The sequence below is a fragment of the Notechis scutatus genome, chromosome 7 (assembly GCF_049901735.1).
Source record: "Notechis scutatus isolate UNSWTSFEM ecotype Mainland chromosome 7, rNotScu1.2, whole genome shotgun sequence".
In the NCBI taxonomy this organism is placed as follows: domain Eukaryota; kingdom Metazoa; phylum Chordata; class Lepidosauria; order Squamata; family Elapidae; genus Notechis; species Notechis scutatus.
Genome location: NC_142015.1, coordinates 16,403,656 through 16,420,979, shown reverse-complemented (window position 1 = coordinate 16,420,979; position 17,324 = coordinate 16,403,656). Strand labels below are relative to the sequence as shown.

The window sequence follows — 17,324 nt, the reverse complement described above, 5'->3', positions numbered from 1 at the left end:
GGCTTCTGGGGGTGGAAAGTACCCTTCTTCTTCTTCTTCTTTCTCGTTTTCTCTCTCATATTTCTCTTTTCCCCTGGAGGGTTAAAAATGGGTCTCATCCTCTGAGTAGCTGGCCTCTGACCCCTTTCAGACACAAGGAAGGTGTCTGCCCTGAAAGACAAGCTTATGTTGAGCCGCCCAAATGAATAAAGCATGGGAGAAGGGAGTGGGGGGGAGGATGTTTTATCCAAAACACATGTTTTTGCCACTATTCTAGTTATCTGGAATATTTCCTGCATGCTTGTTGCCATGGCAACTAGCCCCGCATGAAAGACCTATTTACTAGGCTATAGGATAAGAAACAGCCATGTGTTGTCAATTTTAGAGTGCTCTCTGTCTCTCTCTCCCCCAGCCTCTTACACACACACACACACACACACACACACACACACACACACCATTATACGGTCCCCTCTGTTGCATTCCTGGATGGTATAGAGCCTAAAACCCCAAGATGAGAGCCATCTCTCCGTTTCGCATCATTCTCCAGTAATTTTGTTTTCTCCTTGAGTGAGGTTTTCTTGGCTCTATGTGGAAAGGAACTGGGCAAGAAGCCACACTGGGATGGGGTGGGTGGGTTTTTGCTTTGGAGGAAATGTTAAGAAGTGTCTGGTGCCGTAGAGGCGTGATTTGAACAGGGGAAGCTCCAAGAGTGGAGAGCAATTTACCGATTGAGCTGAAGGTAAGTGATCCCTTGCGCTCTTGCGTGGCGGAGGCAGGGAGGGCAAATCCTCTCCCTGGTCTCCATCCTTAGCATTTTTTTTCTCTCCCATGGTCTCAATAAGCCCGGTTATTTGGACCTAAACTTTGCATCTTTCTCCTTGCTGCTTTCCTGCTTTCCTTGTGAACTGAGCAGCTTGTCAAGGGCCAGATCTGTAGGAAAATATGAGTTGCATATGCGGTCTGCAAGGAGAGATCAGAACCCAAACTGGCTTCCATGTTTAACCAGAGGAGGGAACATATTTGTAAAGAATAGCTGGATCTTATTATCAGGTCTCTTTTTCTGGCAACCGAAGGAGATGAAAAACTGTGGTGGGACTCTTTTAGGAGGCCTCAGAAATGGACATTTGATCAGGGCTGTTATTATATCCTAAGCATCCTCACAATCATTCTCTGAGAGGGTCCTGGAAATTGACTAGGGAGTCCTCAAAGGACTCCCTGCCTCCAACATAAATGAAGAGGCACTTGCCAGACAGAGCAGATTTTGTCTGCTGCCTGTTGGATTTGAAAAAGCTGTTCCTCTGTGAATCCAAGCCCTCAAGGAGACATCTGCAACCTGAAATTGGCAGGTGTAAACCCTCTGGGGTATTGCAGTAATTAAAAACAGCCCAGGTAATTTGCCTGGATTAATTATCCTAATAAAAGGCAAATGTTTTTTCCACCTCCCCAACCTGCCAAGTTCCCTTCCCTGAATGAATTAGAATAAATTCAGGGCTAAAGGAGTATCGAAGGGTGTAATTTGTTCCCAAAAAGGTGTGATACAATCAGTGATGAAACTGTCCCGAGACTGACTCATCGGGTTTTGCAAAGAGAGTTTGGTGTTTTCCAGAAGACAGAAGGCAATATCAGCTTTGTTAAGTCACATCATTAAAAAAAATAGCGGGTAGGGTTGGTGTGGGCTGTGTAATCCCAAAGATATAAATATGCTACATACAAAGAAAAGTCGGAGGAATTGATGCATATTATCCAAACTTTTACTGCATGTGGGTCTAGAGCAATCCAAATAAATGGAGTTGAATTAAGTTTGAAAGCAATGACTGAGAAAGAAAGCAACCCCAGAATGGACCATTTATCATGTGATATGGGGAGTACAATTAAGTAGTGGCTTTGGGCATGAAAAGAGCTGGTTTGCTTTGCAATTATTAAATTAAGATCAATGTAAGTTGGTTGTCTGCTCAAATTGGTGTCTCCAGCATTCCAAAAGGTTCCTATTTTGACTGGTGATTCCAGGCTCTGATCAAGGGCATTTGTGGGCACAAGTCTTATGCTATGTACCTGAACCAAAGATTCAGTTGTTAAAAGGGCAGCTAATACAATGGATGATTCACACATTATTGAGTTGTAATGCACAGGATCTTCTTGCCATTATCCATGCTGCCTCGGGTGATTTTTCAGCAACCTAAGAACATCCAGAGTTCTTGTTGGCCATCTAATCCAATATTCTACAGGCCATCAAATCCCCAATAGGCCACCTAATCCAATATTCTGTGTCTCACGTTGGCCACCTCATGCATCCAGGAATCTCGTGAACATGGATAGGAGCCAGTCATTCACCCCAGTTGGTTTCTAGTAGCTAACTATTTAAGGCATGCTTGCTGCAATACCAGAAGTAATAGATGGCCATGAAATGAAATAGCTGTTGGTAGCCTCACTCCATTATAATTCAGTGCCTTACAATACAGAGCAGTGATAAATGAACATCCAATGCCTCACATGAAGGCAGCAAGATCCAGAGTAAGCTCTTAATATCTGGAAAACTTCTGATTCCTCGTCTTAGTTCCTTTAACAGAATAACAGAGTTTGAAGGGACCTTGGAAGTCCAACCCGCTGCTGAAGCAGGAAACCCTATAATAATTCAGGAAGATGGCTGTCCAATCTCTTCTTAAAAACCTCCAGTGACAGAGCACTCCACAACTTCTGGAGACAAGTCACTCCACTGATTAATTGCTCTAACTGTCAGAAGTTTCTCCTTAGTTCTAGGTTGCTTGTCTCCTTGATTAGTTTCCATCCATTGCTTCTTGCCCTGCCCTCTGGTGCTTTGGAAAATAAGTTGACCCCTCTCTTCTTTGTGGCATCCCCTCAAATATTGGAACACTGCTATCATGTCACACCCAGGCCTTCTTTTCACTAGACTAGATATACCCAATTCCTGGAAACCATTCTTCATATGTTCTAGCTTCCAGTCCCCTAATCACCTTTGTTGCTCTTCTCTGCACTCTTCCCAGAGTCTCAACATTTTGTTTTACATTGTCATAACCAAAACTGGCTGCAATTTTCCAAGTGTGGCCTTACCAGAACCTTACTAGTAGTGCTAACACTTCACGTGATCTTGATTCTAGGTTTTCTTTTGGTTCCAATCACCAAGACCCTGTTGAATGATTGTTCCATTTGTTACTCATGCAATCTGTTCATGTCATAATGTGGTTATCAGGATGTTCAGTCCCTTCTAATCATATTTTGCCGTTTCCTGCTGCTCTCCCACCCACAGAGGGAAATTTTACATCTTTAGTAGCTTCATGAAAGACAGAAATCCAGGAACTGATACTACACCCATCATTGCGTTTCCATGCTGGAAAAAATCCTGCTATTTGTTACGTTTCTGTTATCCAGGCAGAAATTAAGACCACTGTAGACCTGCCAAGGGACACGATAAAAATGGAGGGTGATCTTGGACTGGTTTTACAGGGAAAACCAGGAAATGCAATGAGGTTCAATCAGAAACAGGTAGAATTACCCTTGAGTGCCGATTTTGCTTCAGAAGGGGGCAATCTAGGTCGTCATAATAGTCTTTGTAGCTTGCATTAGCAATATGTATCTACAGCTGGGCTCCCCTGCTGGGGAGAAAACATTCCTCATATTTTTGTATGGATATGAAGTGACTGTTTCCATACCTTTAGCCAGAACAATGCTTCAAGCCATTTCTGAAGAACCAAAATGCCCAAAACATTCATTTTGGCTTGTGCACCTTGGCAACAGCACAGCACACGTGCCAAGGAAAACAGCTCTTGACATTGCCTTAGAAAAATAAATGCCCACGTTTGCTTGCAGTATGAAATAACTTGAATATTAAAAAGAAACGGAGGCCCAGTCACAGGGCTGGAATAAAAAGGGCAGAGCAGCAGAACGTCTAAGGTCGATGGAAAAAGGAGGAAGAGAAACTTGCATTTTTGATGCTATTGGCTCTTGACTCAATCAGTAAGCAAGAAAGAAGAACAACTGTCAGTCTTCATCCATTTTTAAAAACATTTAGCTGCAGTATTTGGTGAAATCAGAGATGGCATCCTTCAAGAGGCCCCTCTGAGGCCTCTGAAATTGATTGGATAGTTGAAGACCAGTAGAAGTTACTCATCTGAGTGAAACAGATAAACACAGTTAGTTGACTATCCACCATGCATGCAGGCTGACCAAATCATTCTGGCACCAGAAGCTGAAAATACTCCCTGGGAGTAGCAATAAAACAATGTACTGTATTAAATAAGACACTAGCCTTCTAGTGCTCTTTAGTGGCTCTAAATATCACCGAAGAGGCTGCCTTGGTTTTCTGAAATGTCACGGCTGCAGAGTTCCTAATGTATCAACCTAGCAACCACTCTGTTTTTTTCAGGAAATATTGCATCCCATTAGAGACAGGCTGGGCATGGAAAATTAACCTTCACTTAGCTAGAGATCTTAGGGTCTAAGTGCTATAACCCAACTGGAATGTGAAAAGGATCACAGTTTGATTTCTGTTCACTCCTGTCTCCTAGGACTCATCATGCAGAAATCTCAATTCAGAATAAAATATGCTAACATATGCTGAGAACAGAAGCTCTTGATGGGCACTGTTGATGGGCACCAGGCTAGAGACCATGATTTTTAGTCCTTCCTACCTTAAATCCTAAGCCTGCTGGGTGACTTTGGGAAAGTTGCTCACTCTCTTCAGCCCCAGGAAGAAGGAAATGGCAAGTTATCTCCAAAAACATCACCAAGAAAACTGCAGAAATTGTCCAGGGTAGTCACTAGGAATCAAGACTGGCTTGAAGGCACAATATTATTTATTCACAATGTCATAGAATAGGGTATAGAATCTGCAGATGTTGAAACCCAACCCTCAACAAACCCAGATATCATATCCAGCCTTGCTATGCAAAATCCCTAAGTCTCAAAGGTTATGTCACTGACTACTAGTTGTTGGAGAACAGCAGAGTGGGAGTAGTAGGATCTTCCTCCTGTGGGCCATCTAGAGGTGTCTTAATGGTGTCACAAAAGGTGTTTTTCAAATATTTTTGAAACAATTCCTCATCAGCACAGTCATCCCAGTGCATCTGGATAGCAGCACCAGTTTGGGAAGATACTTCTAATGTTTTTCCGAATCAAGGCATGGATACAAATAGGTAACTTGATGTCAGGAGACATTTGCATTGGCTGGGTGCAAATGAATATCTCTGAGTATTGTTTTGACAACCATGGAGCTGCAGTGTAGCAGTTAATGGTGTTGTTTTACAGGTTAGATGTGAGAATATCTGGATTTTCACTTAGCATAAACTCAACAGGAAAAGAATTTGCTCATAACTCTCTGAATAACATCTTTGCAGAGTGTAGACACCTGACATATTTCACCCACAAAGGGTTTTGGTGAACACTTTAAACGACATACTCTGCAACCTTTTGTTGTGGGTCCATTTGCACTCCACTTTCAACTCTCACTATGACTACAATTGCTTTAGATATTTGTGGATTTAAACAGATACGTGGGTGTGAGGCAATCATGGGTCACTTGAGCTGAGAGAAAAACCATAATTTTGCAAAAATTGGTGAGTTTTATAGTGAAGCTTGTAACCCAGCAGTGTTATAAACCGATGCTATTTTCAGATTTATATTTCTCAGAAGTGTTGTTAAACATTTGCAGATGCTGTTTCAGTTTTCAACAAAGTTAGAAAAATCCCATCATAAAACAGAACAATATCCTTGGGAACCTCAGTCAAGTATCAGATTTTGTACTTCATCCGGTGTGTAGAGTATACTTGGAATCAGCTCCCCTTTTTGTAGGTGTTTGGAGCAGGACTAGATCTAGCAATTAAGCAAGTATCCTCACCAGGGTAGTAGAATCTCCCATTGACCTGTAATAGGTTCACAAATAATCATATTGCCTCTGCGCATCATCGAGCCTTAAAGGGGCATTCCTTTCTCCCCTAAATTCTGCTATTGTGCAGCGTGGGAGAGCAAGACAGCAGTTTATGATCGTCCAAGGTACGTGCCAGGAATCGGGGTGCCCAGACGACCAGGCCCTTGTTTATAATAACAGTGGGATGTGTGTAGTAAAAGCAGCCTATAAAAGGCAATGCAAGCTGAAGGTTGTAGAAGAGAAATATAAACATGCGGCTGAAGGTTACAAGCATCTATCCAGGGCTGTGAAAAAAAAAAAGGGTGTGTAGCTCAGAAATGGAAGGGAGGCTGAATATGGCTTGTTGGGCAGAATTCTGAACTTTGATGCAGGAGAACGAGAGTTCATGTCCATATTCAAAATACAACAATATTAGGTATTAAGCTGTAGCCTCTGGATTTGTCTCTATGAAACCTAAGAAGGAATCTCAGCTTTGTAAAATCTGGGGCAGATTGGCAAAATGTTTTGTACGTATAGAGTTGTATGTAGACAATTTCTTTTCCTGTTTTCCACTCCACAGAAACAAATGTTTTTCATCTGACAGATATCTAGATGGATAGGAAATAGATATACTGTACATTAGATAGATGATGGTGGATAGATAGATAGATAGATAGATAGATAGATAGATAGATAGATAGATAGATAGATAGATAGATAGATAGATAGATAGGTAGGTAGGTAGGTAGGTAGATAGATAGATAGATAGATAGATAGATAGATAGATAGATAGATAGATAGATAGATAGACAGACAGACAGACAGACAGACAGACAGACAGACAGACAGACAGACAGACAGACAGACAGACAGATGGAAGGACAAGTGATAGACAGACAGATACATACAAATGCTTACATGTTTTTGAAATCAAGGTTCAAAATATAAACAATATTGTCCAAATCCTTGGAGTCAGATCCATCATTCATAATACCTATTAATCAAACAGAAGGTAGTGAGTGCACAATTAAATATTCTATTCATTCTTAAAATCAAATTAAAATAATGAATGCAGCTAATCAGCCATGATAATGCAAAACAGCCAGAAGACTTCACCATCCTAATTAATAAACTGTGTCTTGCGATGTGTATTAAATACTGTATCTCACTTTACAAAAGTTTAGCCTCCACTTAAAAAGCTGCCAGATTTCAAACTGTGCTCTGTGGACTCTATCCAGTCCACAGCTGTTTTTCAGACCAAAAAAGAACAATAAGAAGGGAAAGCAACAGAGGCCTCAAATTTTGTTCATCATAACTTAGCTCCTGGAGAAGCAATCACCCAGCAAGTATCCGGTCAATAGGTCACAAATGCCCCCATTCCAAGAGTCCCTCCCATTGCGAGAAGTGTTTTTAACTCCCTTAAAATGTGATTTCTAAATTTGCATCTGTACATATAGGTTAGCATATATAAGGTTTAATGCAAACGTAGGTCTACTTTTTGGTGTTCATTTTGCAATCATTTGTTACACACAGGATGTTTTAGCACATTCATTTATTAAATATCATGGTGACCTGATTTGCACCTATAGCTAATCTCCAATTTATGACTGATCACTTAGTGACTGTTCAAAGTTATGACAGACACACACCCCGAGCTACTTATGACCCAGTATCTGAAAGCCCCTCCGAACACCCACACACACACTGTGATCACATGATCATTTTGAACGCTGGATAACCAGCCTGCATTTACAGTTACATTTAATGCCCCCCTTCAAAAATGGTTGAAAAGTTGGTCACATGATAAGCCACTTATCAACCACCATAACTTCCAAGCATAATTCTGGGCTCAAATAAGTCAAGATCTACCTAGGCAACCGAGCCATAATGTTTGGGCTTGCAAAACATACTAAGCTACAAGCAAACTACATCCTGGGTTAGCACCATGAGCAATTGAGTGTTCAGAGTCATCTAAACCTATCCAATGAAATACTCATCAAATCAACATTGATTTGCATAATTTTGTAGGAAGCCGCTGCATTTTTATGGCTTTTTTTATTCTGTAAGTGACCAAGTGGCCAAGACATTACTCTTCCCATGATTTCCACCCTACTTCTCCAGGATGGTGCGATAACCATCCCTAAAAGGAAGTCCCGCCCTTGAGAAATTGTTCAAAATTTTCACTTTTCCCTGGAAAATAATAGAGCAATTATCCATGTCCACCCAATTTCTCTGACCACAAATTTAGAGGGGGATTTTGAAAGGCTATTTTTGTGGAGTCCTTGGGTGCTCTCTGAGCTTGGTTGTTGTTTTTCCAGACATGTCATTGTCAAACTAGGTAACATCAATGCTATTTTTGCCCAGTTCTAAATCTATTCATTATGCTTTAATGACAATGATATAATTTATGCAGCGGGGTCAGGGGTTAGTGGGGGTCAGAGTGAGATGTTACACTTCAGATCAGTATGGAACCAGGCTACTGAATCGGAGGATTCTCAAGCTTTTGAACTCACCTTCAGATGCTATATCCCCCTCGGGCCAAAGCATCCAAGCATCCCTTAGATTCTTCATTAGATCACCTGGCCATTCAGAGCTCCTAGTGTTTCGCCTTCAAGAAATTGCCATTAAAATGCCACAGATGAGCGTATCTGAAAGATAGAAGGCCGGAGGCCTTCCCTGAGGTCAGAATTGCACAGCACAGGTGTTGAGTCAGAATTCCTCCAATGGAATTTCTCCAGATTGACATCAATGTTACCCAGAGGAGCACCTGCCATCATTCTCCCACAAACAGAACAACGAGCAGCCCTGAGGCCATCCACTAGGTCAAAACCTGACCTCTAAAGATGCAGCCACACAGGCTGGAATGTGTTTCCACAGCAACCTGTTGACTCTGGATTTCCACCCCACCTCCCACTCCCCACTTATCAAGGGGACAGTTTATGTTTTGGCAGCTAACAGAGCAGCCTGGGAGTGTAACTGGATCCACCCCTGGAATTAAAGCAACAGTCTGCATTGTTTAAGAAGTTTGATAGATAGAGTGAGAGGAGGAGAGGGCTAGATGGTCAAGGCTGAGCTTCAGAAGCAAGTGTTGAAAGTAGAAGGACACCTGTCTGCAGGGCCTGGAAGCTGTTCTCCTGGATCATCTGTGGTCTAATGCCTGGCTAGATGTCAATAGGAAAAAAAAACTGATGAGTGGCAAAGCCAAGTGCAGGGGACAGGAGGATTTGCATATATTGAAGATCAAAATAAGGAAACCACCATGTGTTTATCAGCCTGGCAGAAAATCTGTATCTTAGTCAGGGGTCGCCAACCTTTTGGACCTCAGGTACCACCAAACTCATAATTTTAAATCCCTGGACCACTAATATGAATTTTGACTGATGGTGGCTTGCTGACATTTTCCCAGGGTCTCTGCAGAAAGCAGCAGAGACCCTGGGAAAATCCCAAAAAAAGTCTGCAGGAAAATTCCCCATCCCATTTCCATACTGATCAATCGTTCTTTATTTGGGATCGCAGGATACTGTCTCTAGCTCCGTTCTCAGGGGCAGAGAGAGAGAGAGAGACTTTTGGCTTCATGCAAGGAAAGCAGCAGAAGCAGCAGAAGTCTTTCTTTCTCTCCCCCAAACTCCACCAGAAACGAGTCTTTGTGAGACTTGTCACACCGGCGCAGCTTCTTGGAGCAGGATGCCTTGCAGGGTCCCAAAGATTCATTTCTGGCAGAGTTTGGGGGAGAGAAAGAAAGACTATTGCTGCTTTCCTTTGCGTGCAGCCAAAAGCAGAAGAAGGAAGAAGTGGAAAGAAGCAGCCCAGTGGCCAGACCAGGCGCATGGGGTGACTGGGGCAAGTTCACCCCCTCTGCCCTTTCCCCCCTCCCCTCACTACCTTGTGTTGTTCGCAATGCAAGCGATGCAAGCCTTGTGTTCCCGCGCAGCCTGAATTAATTGTTTTGGGGGTGCTTTGGGAGTGACATTTCTCTGCGGACCACCAAAATTTTCTTGTGGACTACCAGTGGTTCCCGGCCCACTGTTTGGCGACCACTACTCTATAGCAGGGGTGTCAAACTCAATTTCATTGAGGTTGTGTGTGACTTTGGGAGGCAGGATGTGTGGCTAGAGTGGGCGTGGCCAGCTCGATATCATTCATTTAGGCTCCGTTTTTGGCCACGATGGCCTCCAGCAGCCCTTTGCCAGAGAAAACGGAGCTCAGGGAGGCCACACGTGGCTGTTCCAAGCTCCATTTTCACTGGCAGAGGCACTGCAGTCCTTTGCTGTTTCCAGGGCAGGCCTGCGGGCCAGATCTAAGCACCCTGTGTGCTGGATTTGGCCCATGGACCTTGAGTTTGACACCCCTGCTTTACAGCTTATCCTCTGTCTTTAGTATGTGTTATAGAAGGTGAGCTCATGGCCATTGTCTGCCCTTGAAATGTTGAAGTGAAGATCCACTTCCGATATCTAATATTTCTCGTGTTTATTAGAGGCAGGAGGAAACTATTTGCACAGAATCTGAAGATGTGTACCCAAATGGGGTTTATCATCTTGAAGAGCAAGGGCAGCCTTTTATGAGAAACATCACTCCAATGGGAAGATTAGCTCGACACAAACGCATTTGGTCATTTGGGCAAATTTGTATCTTTGCTTTGAATGAAGCCTAAGGAAAAGGTGTAGTTCTTTTCCAGCAAGTGGAGACCAGCAAGTTGTGCTATTGGTGTAGGGCATGGTTGGATTGTTCCTTAGTCGAGGTTCCAGAGCCAAAGATCTTCTAGAGTTTCTGGTCTAGATAGTGGGACAAACCTCTAAGCAAGACAGTGGGATTATCTATGCAGCTCAGCCCACACCGGATATAGGATTTCCTTCCCCTCCACTGAGCTCTCTATTTCTTTGGAGATAATCTCCCAAAAGTCGATGGTGGAAGCAGCTGAAGTAAGAAGAGTCAGATGTTGCTGGGGGTGGAGATGGCCTGAATCCTGGGAATTTAAGAAAGAAAGCTAATGCGAAATGAAATAAGGATTCCATGTCAGATTCCTTAGCAGAATTGCCTGGCATCTTCTCTATCCATTTTCCTCATTAACCAGCTGTTGTTCCAACTGGACGATGGTCAAGAGACAGACAAAGGACAGGGAAGAAAATGGTTGGAAGCACATCTGTCTTTAGCACCACTGTAATAACAGCAATCTGGACCGTCAAAAGAAGACATAGTCCAGGTGTGGGAAGGTTAAGGACTAACAAAAGAGGTGGGGGAAGAGAGGATTTGTTCCCACGGTTACCAGGATGCAAACATGGCCCCAGAAATCCTGGATCTAAAGATGCTTCAGGCAAGGAACAGCTTTTTTGGAAACATTGTCTGCTGCCTTTTGGGTTTCATCGTGTGTCTGTTGAATAAATATTTCCCTTTCTCCACGGTGCAGTGACACTTTCATTGTTTCTTCTTCATAAACAAAAAGGCCGGATTTTCACCACTTTGTTTGATTTGCCTCTTGTGCCATGTTAAAGCCACCGGTTGTAAAAGAAAAAAATGCCAGAAATAGTCCTATGAAACAGTCACACTATCCTAGCAGTACCCAGAAAGGTTTCTTTCTTTTTTTTTTCTTTTTAAGGGGCTTTATTTTTATTTTATTTTTAAAATCAATGGTTGAGGAAAGGGATATTCCCCCAGAGGTCTCTAAAGAGTTAAGATGAGGGTTATGATTATGCAATCTTGCAAACTGCCCCCCTTTTACACGGACCATAGGCCCCAAACAATTTCATGGACAATTTTTCTTTTCTTTCTTCCTTTTTTCTTTGACTCTAATTCTTTACAAAGTGAACTCCTTGGAGAACAACCACAATCTTTTTCCTTAACCCTAATCCTAATTGAACTAGTTTAGAAATGATCACCCGAGTGAGTAGTTAGTATTTTCTCCAAATCTAGTGATAAGGTTTGCTTAGCACGGTAGGTCAAGAAAAACAGGACTGTGTGATTTGTTCTTTTAGCATGTTGGATGAGCTGGGCCATTAAACAACTATAACTTACAGGCATTTAACTTCCAACTATTCATTGAGTCCAAGGGTCTTCAAACTTGGCAAGTTTAAGACTTGTAGACTTCAACTCCCAGAATTCCCGAGCTAACATGACTGGAGGAGGAATTATGGGAGTTGAAGTCCGCAAGTCTTAAAGCTGTCAAGTTTGAAGACCCCTGATTTAGTCACTGAAGTTACAACAGCACTGAAAAAAGTGACATGACTATTTTTCACATTTACACTTGTTGCAGCATCCCCATGCTCGTGTGATCAAAATTTAGGTGCTTGGCAACTGACTTATATTTAGTTCAGGGCTGTCCAACCTTGGCCCCTTGAAGCCTGGCGGACTTCAACTGGCTGGCTGGGGAATTCTGGGAGTTGAAGTCCGCCAGGCTTCAAGGGGCCAAGGTTGGACAACCCTGATTTAGTTGCATTGTCTCTGGGTTCCCGTGATCACTTTTTTGCAACCTTCTGACGTGCAAATTCAATGGAGAAGCCAGATTCACTTTAACGTATGGCTAACTCAACACCTGCCGTGATTCACTTAACTGTGGCGAGAAAGGTTGTAAAATGGGGCAAAACTCACTTAACAACTGTCTCACTTAGCAACAGAAATGCTGGGCTCAATTGTAGTCAAGGACTACCTGTAGTTTATCCATTGGACTATTGTGATTTATATGAATTATCTTTGGCTGGTGTGCATTTAGAATGCTTTGAGAACCCAACTTTCATTACAGATTACAGATTAAGTTGGAAGGGACCTTGTAGGTCATCTAGTCCACCCTCCCCAAAAGCAGGACAGCCTACACCATTTCTGTCAAATGGCAGTCCAGTCTCTTTTTGAAAGTTTCCGGTGATGAAGCTGCCACAACTTCTGAAGGCAACTTCTGTTCTGTTGGTTGATTGTTCTCACTGTCAGAAAATTTCTCCTTATTTCTAGGTTGAGTCTCTCCTTGATCAGTTTCCATCCATTATTCCTTGTCTGGCCTTCAGGTGCCTTGGACCCCTGAAGCTTGACCCCTTCCTCTCTGTGGCAGCCTCTCAGATATTGGAAGATTGCTATCATGCCTCCCCTGGTTCTTCTCTTCACTAAACTACCCATGCGCTGTTCCTGCAACAGTTCATCGTATCGTTTAGCCTCCAGCCCCCTAATCATCCTGGTTGTTCTTCTCTGCACTCTTTCTAGAGTCTCAACATCTTTTTTAAAGTATGGTGACCTAAACTGGATGCAGTATTCTAGGTGTGATATTAGTACTTCACTTAATCTTGTTTGTATCCCTCTGCTAATGCAGCTTAAGATTGCATTGGCTTTTTTGGCTGCCACCACACACTGCTGGCTCATATTTATCTGGTTGTCCACTAAGACTCCAAGATCCCTCTCACAGCTACTGCTATTAAGCCTGGTTTCACCCAGTCTATACGTGTACCTTTGGTTTTTCTTGCCTAAGCGTAAGACTTTACTTTTCTCTACATTGAATTTCATTTTGTTAGTTAGGGCCCAGCTTTCACATAGGACCGTTCCATTTTGGAGAAAATATGATGGGTAGGAACTGACAGATGCTAGGAAAAATTGCAGGTGGCTCTCAACTTAGCCGTAAGTTACAACGGACCACCCAAATACTACTTATGGCCTGGTTCCAAAGTTCCAAAAACTGGGACTTTTAAAGGAAAACCAGGTCGCTTATTTTATGGAACAATTTATAGATTTAAATGGAGGGTGGGTTATATAATAAAGAAGCGAAATACCAATTGCAGTTTATCCATTGCAGTTTAGCATAGACTCTTAGGAAAAGATTGGTAAAAGACAGAGCATTTGAAAATCTCTCCCCACCACCACATATACATGCATATAGACAAAACAAGGAGATTTTTAAGGAAATTGGCACAGATTTTTAAGGAAATTGGCACAGGCTGCAGTATCTCCTACACAAAGCAGACAGTTTTAAATTTTCTCTTAGGAGTTAATGCTACATTTTGACTCTGCTAAACATGATTAGCTAATAACTTCTCATCCAGGTTTCATTAAATGGTTCCTCATTCCTTTAATAAGTTCTTCTGTTCAGTCTGCGGCTTTCCATCCTTTACATTGGCCACAAGGTAGATTGCTATTTTGAAAAGCTCTGATCAAAATTCTTCTGCTATTTCACAGGGACATTTTTAAAGAGAATTTTCCCCTGCCTCTAAACTCCTTGACATACAGTTTACTGAAAGGGCAAAGATGGTTACACTCTGTAAAACATTCATCATGCACTTTGGCTAAAAGGCCATATAGAACATGTTGCTTGATTTTAGTGAAGCCAAAGAAATATTTGTGGCAAAATTGAAGGATTGGAGGGCTGCAGCTTTAAAAAAGCGGTCAGTTATTTTTAAAACGAATGTTCATTTGGAATGGGAAACTCCAAGAATCTGCCAACCTGCCTGTTCCTAACCACAGCTAACAACCACGTGGTTCATTGAACAACTGCAGTGATTGGCTTAAGAACCGTGGCACAAAAGGTCATACAATTGGGTGCAACTCATCTAACAATTGCTTTGCTCAGCGATAGAAATTAGAATGCAGTATTGCTGGCTAATTATGCCAATTGCCAGGGGTCCGATTCTCATCAGCTCAAAATTGCTTCCAAAGTCAGTAAAATGAGGACCCAGATTGTTGGGGGCAATATGCTGACTCTGTAAACTGCTTAGAGAGGGCTGTAAAGAGGTATAAAGCAGTATATAAGTCTAAGAGGTGTTGCTTTCCTCCTCTTCCTCCTCCTCCTTCTCTCCTCTTTTGACTCCTCTTTTAATCTTATAAATAGCCCTGGTGGCACAATGGTTAGAATGCAGTATTGCAGGCTAATTCTGTCAACTGCCAGCACTTCAGCTTAGCCTTCCATCCCTCTGAGGTCAATAAAATGAGGACCCAGATTGTTTGGGGGCAATATACTGACTCTGCAAACGGCTTAGAGAGGGTTCTAAAGCACTGTGAATTGGTGTATAAGTGCTAAGTGCTATAGTTAGAGGTCAAAGACTATCTGTATATTCTATTTTTAATGGAACAAAAGCGTGGAGATTATTACAATAATTGGCAAATCAGTAGCCTATTAAAGCAGAGCAAATTCAAAGTTATTAGTTTCTTGGTTATTATGGAAATGCAAGAGGCATGGAATTCTGCATTGATTTGCTTGGCCCCAAAACAGTAAATTATACATAAACATGTTGTGAACACATTGGCAGCAAGAAATTGTTCAGAGACAAATTCCAGTACAGGTAGTCTTCAACTTATGACCACAACTGAGTCCAAAATTTCTGTTGCAAAGTGAGACATTTGTTGTGAATTTTACCCTATTTTATGACTTTTTCTTGCCATGGCTGTTAAGTGAAGCACTGCAATTGTGAAGTTAGTAACAGAGTTGTTAAGTGAATCTGGCTTCCCCATTGACTTTGTTTGTCAGGAGGTCACAAAAACCAATCACAGGACCCCGGGATGCTGCAACCGTCATAAATACGAGTCAGTTGCCAAGTCTCTGAATTTGGATTACATGACCACGGGGAATGCTGCAATGATCGTACGTGTGAAAAATGGCCATAAGTCATCTTTATCAGTGGCATTGTAACTTCAAACCGTCACTAAACAAACTATTGTAATTCGAGCACTATCTGTACATCCGTGAATTTTTTTTGAAAAATATAGATACTAGATTTGGTCAGTGTAGCTGAGTAAGTATATACGTCTGCTTTGCAAACAATAAAAGAAAGAAAACATGGAAATAGCCCCATTTGAATTTATGTTAGATTGTTTAAAACAAGGGTGAAAAGCAATATAAAATAAACAAGTGAAGTGACTGCATCTCAAATCCTGATGTATAAACAACTAAACAATAAATAATAAACAACTGACTGCATCTCAAATCCTGATGTATCATATATGCAGAATCTCAACTATTTCTTATTGCCAAAGCTGTTCCATTTAATTCTTTTGTTCCACCCATTCTGAAAAACGTCCCAGGCAAAGGGCCGGCCATAATGAGGAAATAGAAGCCATCGTATTTTACTATTTCTAAAGTTCTCCAGGAGACTATTTTAATCTACAGCCACGTATAGGTTAAAGATACAATAATGAAGTCTCTTTTTCTGTTCCTGGAGAGACTTTGTTTGAAGACAGTTCTTAATTTCCTGCTTGGCCTGCTTCAAAGCAAAGGGATGCCTTAGGGAGTATATGGAGCTGGTTTCTAGCAAAGGTTTTGGATGCAGGACTCCTGGGAAAAGTGACAGCTGCAGCCTTAAATATGATGGTTACTTTATCAAGGAGATAAATTACTGGCAAAGCACTTTGCTGGGCTGAAACGTTGGGCTTTGCATACAGGAAGACCACTCTGCTCTGAGCAGTAGAGAAATCGGCCTCAGAATGTCTAACAAAAGCAGGGATGTTTTCTTTGGAAAGGTCATTGCACTAATTAATTTATTGAGCTAAAACAACATACCCAATTAAACTAGCAGAGGGGTTTCTTTTAGCGCCTCCAACCAGTAAAAGGTAAAGGAGCCCCTGCAGATTTTACTCCTTGTACTCCGTTAATCGTTGCTGACTCTAGGAGGTGGTGCTCACCTCCTTTTCAAGGCCATTGAGACAGAACTATCCAAGGACATTTCCACAGTCATGGGGCCAGCATATCATCACGGAGCACTGTTACCTTCTCACCGAAGTGGTACCTATTTATCTACTCTCATTTGCCTGCTTTCGAACTGCTAGGGTTGGCAGGAGTTGGGGTGAGGACGGGAGCTCACCCCATCATGTGGAGCTCAGGTCTCAAACCTGGAACCTGTAGCTTTCAGCTGACAAGCCCAGTGTTTTAACCACTGAACCCCCATGTCACCCTCTCTGACCAATGGATGGTATGAAAAGAAAGCCACTAGGCCTCTGGCCCAGTTGAGCATATTGGATTTGCTCAGCCACTGAATACTTGGATAAGCAAGCCCTTGTTGTGACTTGGTTCAACATCTGAACTGATTGGAAAATGCATTAGCTGACTTTTAGCAATATGCAATTTCCCGGTGATAGGCAACATCACTTGATTAGAAAAGCAGCCCTAAGGACCTATATGTAGACCAAGGTTTCCAACAAGAAATGAAGATTAGTAATCCAGTTAAATGAGAGTTTAGAGAATTTAATACTTAAGCACAATGCAAAGAACAGTTGCAATAAAATGTTGACCTCAGTGGTGGGATTCAAATTTTTTTACTACCGGTTCTGTGGGTGTGGCTTGGTGGGTGTGGCTTGGTGGGTGTGGCAGAGGAAGGATATTGTAATTACTGTAAAATCTCCATTGCCACCCCACTCCAGGGGAAGGTTACTGCAAAATCCCATTCCCTCCCCACCCCACTAACCTGCTTTCCAGCTCCACTCTCTTGTGCAGGGCAACAAAAGAAGACCCAGCCGATCAGCTGGGACTCGGGATGTAGAGAATAGATGGGAGTGGGGCCAGTCAGACGTGATATTTGCCAGTTCT

General features: G+C 42.2%; 1 protein-coding gene across 1 annotated transcript in view; it reads left to right on the top strand.

Annotated features, from left to right (window-relative positions):
• The first annotated feature begins 635 nt into the window (after positions 1-635).
• Positions 636-17,324, top strand: part of CDON (cell adhesion associated, oncogene regulated) — an 86,273-nt gene continuing 69,584 nt past the window's right edge. The window contains exon 1 of the mRNA XM_087970008.1: positions 636-721. The gene's annotated coding sequence lies outside the window, so the exon portion shown is untranslated. The remainder of the gene's footprint in view (positions 722-17,324) is intronic.